The 6,283-nt window shown below is 34.4% G+C and overlaps 1 long non-coding RNA gene across 1 annotated transcript; it reads right to left on the bottom strand.

The window, feature by feature from the left end:
- Positions 1-4,811: 4,811 nt before the first annotated feature.
- On the bottom strand, positions 4,812-5,292 carry LOC119559047. Its single transcript, XR_005220621.1, has 3 exons — positions 5,268-5,292; positions 4,923-5,155; positions 4,812-4,841 (listed from the first exon to the last, which is right to left on the bottom strand). It is a non-coding gene; the product is annotated as an uncharacterized LOC119559047 (long non-coding RNA).
- Between the last annotated feature and the right edge of the window lie 991 nt (positions 5,293-6,283).

Raw genomic sequence — 6,283 nt, 5'->3', positions numbered from 1 at the left:
ACCCTACATTTGCCGTCAATTCTGTGAAGGAGCATTGCACCGTAGTCAATAATCTTTAAGTATTTCTTCATGATTCTGCTTCCAAGCAAATCCATGTACCTTAACAGTTAGCTGATATAAATTGTCTTAACTGCGTGGCAGTAGTTGGTTGACTTAATGCGGATAAGCTTCTATTCTTCTGGATTAGGTTTAATTTCACCATCTTTAATATAAAACCCGAGATACTCTATTCCTGTCTTGAAGAATGTGCTCTTCTTTATGTTGAATGAAAATCCGGCATCTGACAAGGCTTTAAGCAAAACTTTCAATCTTGTAAAAGCTTCTTCTTTGGAGTTTGCGACTATCAACACATCTTCAATATAAACAATTGCATACGAGTATGCCAAATCACATAAGGCTCGTACTATCGCTCGTTGAAATACTGACGAAGCGTGTGAATCGGTATCTGATAAAATCTTCTGGCCATGTCCAAACTGCTAAAATACTTACTACCACGTAATCTATCTATATGATCTGATATTAATGGCAATGGATACTTATCAGACACCGTATTCGCATTCAATTCCCGAAAATCAATGCACAGTCTATCACTTCCATCTTTCTTTTTAACTAAAAGCATAGGACTAGCGAATGGAGAGCTACTTGGGCGGATAACATTGCTTTCAATCATTTGCTGAACTTTGTCCCTAACTATTAGTTTTTCTTCTGCACTTAATCTATACGGACGTCTTTGTACAGTCTTATGTTCATCAATTAGACGAATTTCTAATTCTCCTGTAATTATACACCTGTGTTGCATGCCAGTTATGAATCTATCTGAGAATTCATTTAAAATATATCTTAATATTAACTTATCATTATCAGCTAGTTTCACATTATCGTTAACCAGACTTTCTAAGATTACTTACTACATTGACAATTTGATCCATATTCATACGAAATTTTGAACTCATTAAAAAATTTTATTTCCAAGCGTGTGTGGTTATATGTTAATAAACGCCAAAGATATAATTTTTTTATTTTTTTTCCGATTATTCCTATAGGAGCTATAAGATATAGTTGTCCGATCCGGCTGGTTCCGACTTATATACTACCTGCAAAAGAAATAAGACTTTTGGGAAAGTTTCAGCCCAATGGCTTCAAAACTGAGAGACTAGTTTACGTAGAAACGGACAGACAGACGGACAGAAGGACAGACCTACAGGCAGACAGACGAACAGACGGACAGACGTACATGGCTAGATCGACTCGTCTAGTGATGCTGATCAAGAATGTATATACTTTATGGGGTCGGAAACGTCTCCTTCACTGCGTTGCAAACTTCTGACTGAAATCATATTACCCTCTGCAAGAGTATAAATATATTCATTCGCCGAAGATTTCCTAGTTTTCCCAAAACACATACTTTGTAAGGAGTCCTAAAACTACTCATAAATATCGAGGATGGAGAGCGCCAAGCAACAGCGGAGAAGGCGAGACTACGACGTTGAGTTTTAAGAATGGAAAGAAGGAGGGACACGAACAGAAGGAGAAGCGATGTAAGCCACCGCAACCAGCTGACGAGGTCAAAAATTCCAGTGAAAGACAAACAATAAAGTGTTCAGATTTGTCCCAATCGGATATATTGCATTTTCTTGGGTCACGGGCTGCTACGCAACATAAATTTGTTGATACGAACCTCCAATATTTCTGAGCTAGTCTCGTTGTTTAAGTAGCGCGTAGAACGGTCGAAAACAATGCGCGGCGAATAAAAGCTATATACATTATATACACAATACGCTTAAAGGTTTTTACATGTACATTGTACATTATTATAAATTTTATTATTATGTAATGATTTGTTATCTCTTTCTCGGCGCAAGCTGAAACAAAAGCGTGACAAAAAAATGAGAATGAAAAGCGCTGCCAACGCTAAGAGAGAGCAGAGTGCGCGGCTAACTTATTCTATTAAATATTAAACAATTTAAACTATGTGTCCTTTTCCCCTCTGTCCCCTGGCCAATTTACTTATTGCTATTATTTTGTTGTTTGTTGATGCTTAACAAACAGATATTAATATAAATGTTTTTAGTCTATTTTATGTCTTGCTCTCTCTTCCTTGGCGCAGGCTGAAACAAAAGCGTGACAAGAAAATGAGAATGAAAAGCGATGCCAACGCTAAAAGAGAGCAGAGTGCGCGGCTAACTTAACCACTCCAAACTCCAAACAAAAAGCTTCACTTGTGAATCACCTTGTAATTACCGCGGCACATGTCCCCTTGCACGAGTGAAGAACAAGTGACACTCTATATATATATGGGATGTCCGCTTTTTCACAAGTGAAAATTCAAATGAAAATTTTTGGAAGTCACTCGGGACTTGACTTGTTCCTTATACTTATTTGTCGTATGAAATCACTTGTGAAATTCAGAATATTTCCCATGAGTCTTCACTTATGAGATTACCTGCACGTGACACGTCCCACGTGAAATTACTTGTAAAATTCAGAATATTTCCCATGAGTTTTCACTTATGAAAATATTGAATTTAAAATGATATTTTTATTTACTTTTAAATTCAATTTAATGGAAGGAAGGACAATTATTGTTAGAAAGCCTAGTTTTATGTTTCGTTAATTTGTTTTTTACATTGGTCATCGCCTTCCTTAAACATTTGTCCGGGTCCTCGGATTCCTTGGCCAACACTCCTGAAAAAACGTATGGGCATGTGATAAAAAATTCGTTTTACTTGTTTATTTGTATATTTACCTTATAGAGCTGTGTATAACCCTTTACGGGATTTTTATTGGCACAAAACATTTCATCATCCACTTTCGGCTAACGGAATTCATAAAACTCCTTCAAAATGTACGTACTTTAAACTAAGATCAATGCACAACACCTTAAACTTAATGTAACACTTAACTAAATGTATAATTTTTACTTTAAGAAACGAAAAAAGTAAGTCTGCTGCGCACAATTTAAATGGCTTGCTTCCCTTTCAATAACTCAAACAGAATGCATCATGTCTTCCTCTCACCCCTTTACTTGATTTCTTTTGTTTTGTCTTCGCTGTAGGCGCGTGCCACTGCACCTATACTCTTTCTAAAGCAAAAAGTATGTAAGTAAAATACAATACAAATTTTTTAAAAATATTTATATTAAAATGTTTTAAATATTTAAATCAATTTTAAAGTACTAAATTTCTATAACTTCACTAAAAAATTATTTTGTAATAATAATGTATAATACGTAAACATAACTTTACAAGATAATTCAATTTACTTTATTTACTTTTATAAAACAATATTTGTTGTTTTTTTCGATATACAATAATGCTCCTAAAATATTAGGGCATTCACATGTCGCTGCTCCACGAAATGTTAGTCGCTAGCCAAACATAACGGAGGGACGCAAAAAAAACAAGGGAGAACGCTATAGTCGAGTACCTCGACTATCAGATACCCGTTACTCAGCTTAAGCGACCAAAGGGAAATGGAGATATGCAAGCAGCAAAGCGAGACTTAAATGCGCCACCTACCGGCGGAAGACAGATTTAAGCGTTGTGTGCGTTAGGGTAGGCGTGACAAATTCATTGTTCAATAGAATAAGTTAGCCGCGCACTTTGCTCTCTCTGAGCGCCGGCAGTGCTTTTCTCTTTGCCGCTAAGTTCGGCCGGCAACTATTTACATACACACACATACACGCGTAAAAACATTTCGCACTGTCTGGCTCTGACGTCATACCTTTTTTTTTTGGGAGGTTTGTGGGCGTTAGAGTGGGCGTAGAAAAATTTTTTTTGGGTCAATCGATAGGTATGGACAAGACTAATACATTTCACTTAAAATTTTCTATCTAACATCAAAACTGTAGGAGCCACAGTTTTGGGCGGTTTGTGGGCGTTAGAGTGGGCGTGGCACTCTACTGAAACAAACTTGCGCTGCGTAAGAAGCTCAGGAATCTGCTCGCCAAATCTCAATAGCCTAGCTCTCATAGTTTCCGAGATCTCAGCGTTCATCCGGACAGACGGACCGACGGACAGACGGACAGACGGACATGGCTAGATCGACTCGGCTAGTGATCCTGATCAAGAATATATATACACTGATAAAAAAAACGTAGTAAATCCAAATATTTCATATTCAACCCAAATATTTTTCGCTTTGATTTTCATCCATTGCGGTTTTTATTAAATTTAAATATGCGCATATTAACCTTTTTTTCCATATTAAATTTAAATATTTTCGGAATAGATTTTAATATTTTAAATATTTAAGTTAAATATAAGCCATATTTAAATTAAATACAATGCATATTTATATTTAATACAATGACTATTTGATTTTAAATTTTAAAAATTTGAATTAAATAGTACACGTGTTTAATTTAAACTGAAACCATATTAAATTTGAACATTTTAATATTTAAATGAATAACCGAAATGTTAAAATTCAATATAAGTCATATTAAGATTCAATACTAGACATATTTATTCAAAATATGCCAATAGTAATATTAAATATGATAGGTATTCAAATATTTTTGGTACACAAAAAAAAATTAGTACACAAATTTTTTTTTTTGTTTTTTTTTCGATTTTATTTAAACGTATATTTTTCATAGCGGCTTGCTGGAGGGTATAAATAATACAGTTACACTTATAATTATTTTACAGAGATCTGTATATTACCAATAGATACAATAGTAGAGTATTACCAATCTTAATAGCTAAACAATAATTAGTTTTGTAAATTATCTGTGAAATAAATAGTAAGATAAAAAAGAAAATTATAGATTTCATTTTAAAGAGATTAAACAAAATATTAAATTACCAATAGTCTCTGCTTTGGTAAAAGATTTAAATCTGAAAAAAACAACAAAAGAGCACAAAAAAATAAATAAAAAGTCAAAATCTGAATGTAGTCTGACTAAAATTATAAATTACCAATTCCGGCGCCCGGCATACTTTCAAAAACTCAGCTCCGTCGAGAGTTTTCACATCCTTACGCCGAGTAAGATGGGTTTTATTTAATTTTTCGATAACGAGATTCCAGTCTGAAATCTCCCTCATTAATTCCGTTTTGTCAGCCAAGTTTCGTCAAAATCTAGCAGTTTCCACTTTTTGTTTGGATCTCAACAGGAACCTCCAAGATGTAATCCAGTTTTATACGCTTCGTTCTGGAATTTGTATATTTGCGAGGAATGAAATAGAAAAAAGTTATTATAAAACATACTTTGCCGTATTCTTACTTTTAAAAATGTATATATTTCTACTTTTTTTTTTACTTACCTATGACTTTGCCAGGAACGGTAAACGCACGCTGATGTGTGTAGATGTGTTACAGCAAATGTACATGTGTGTGTTCGCCAGGGCACGCTCAACTTTGTTGGCGACCAAGCAACGGTAAACGCACGCTGTGGTATATGTATGTATTTGTGTGCAGCTGCACTTGAATGTATGTACATACGTTTCTGAGAACCGAAAATTTTAATCCACTTAATAATTAATACATTCTTCACTTTAGTTCGATTTCTGTTTACCCACTATGTGCATATGTATGTGTATGTATGCGTGTAACGGCGCGCGCTAATTTGCTGTATTCTACGAAAACGCAGTACGGTTAAAATATTTTTGATAAATTTAATTTAACTTTTATACATATGCTCATATTTATTTTTAAGCTATTTTCACTTTAACAAAGCTCCGACACGTCCTACTTCTTTGGCTGCATTTATGAAATGGCAAGCGTGCCGTGTTGAAGAAGCGGAATCAATTGTACATACATATGTTTGGCCGAGTACAGTTCAAAGAAAAAGAAAAAGCCGCGAGATAAGTCCGTTTTGGCTTTTTTTTTATTTATTTAAAGAAACTTCAACTCGATTTTTTGATAGTGCGATCAATCGTCCTTTTTGGCTTTGATAGTTGCTGCCCACACATTGAATATTATATTTTTATGCCGACTTCGCTTTAATAAAGGCCCGACACTACCAACTTCTTCGGCTGCAACTTTTCAATGACACGCGTCGTGTAGTGGTAAAGAAGAAGAGTCATTGATCAAAGCAAACGCAAAAGAATGAATGTGTGTAGCATAGAACAAAAAAAAACCGCCAAAAATTATCTTAGCGCCTTCGTTTTTTTTCTGCCCATTTACATATGTTTGTACATACATATGTCAATTTACTTTAATGTATATCAATTTGTTTTTAAAAATGTATAATGTTTGGTCTAAACAGATGTATGTATATACATGAGTGTACAGTTTATGAAATAAATCTTTTTGTAAAAAAAGTCAGCTTAAAATATTT

The sequence above is a fragment of the Drosophila subpulchrella genome, unplaced genomic scaffold (genome assembly GCF_014743375.2).
Source record: "Drosophila subpulchrella strain 33 F10 #4 breed RU33 unplaced genomic scaffold, RU_Dsub_v1.1 Primary Assembly Seq16, whole genome shotgun sequence".
Lineage (NCBI taxonomy): Eukaryota > Metazoa > Arthropoda > Insecta > Diptera > Drosophilidae > Drosophila > Drosophila subpulchrella.
This window is presented reverse-complemented; position numbering and strand designations above follow the sequence as displayed.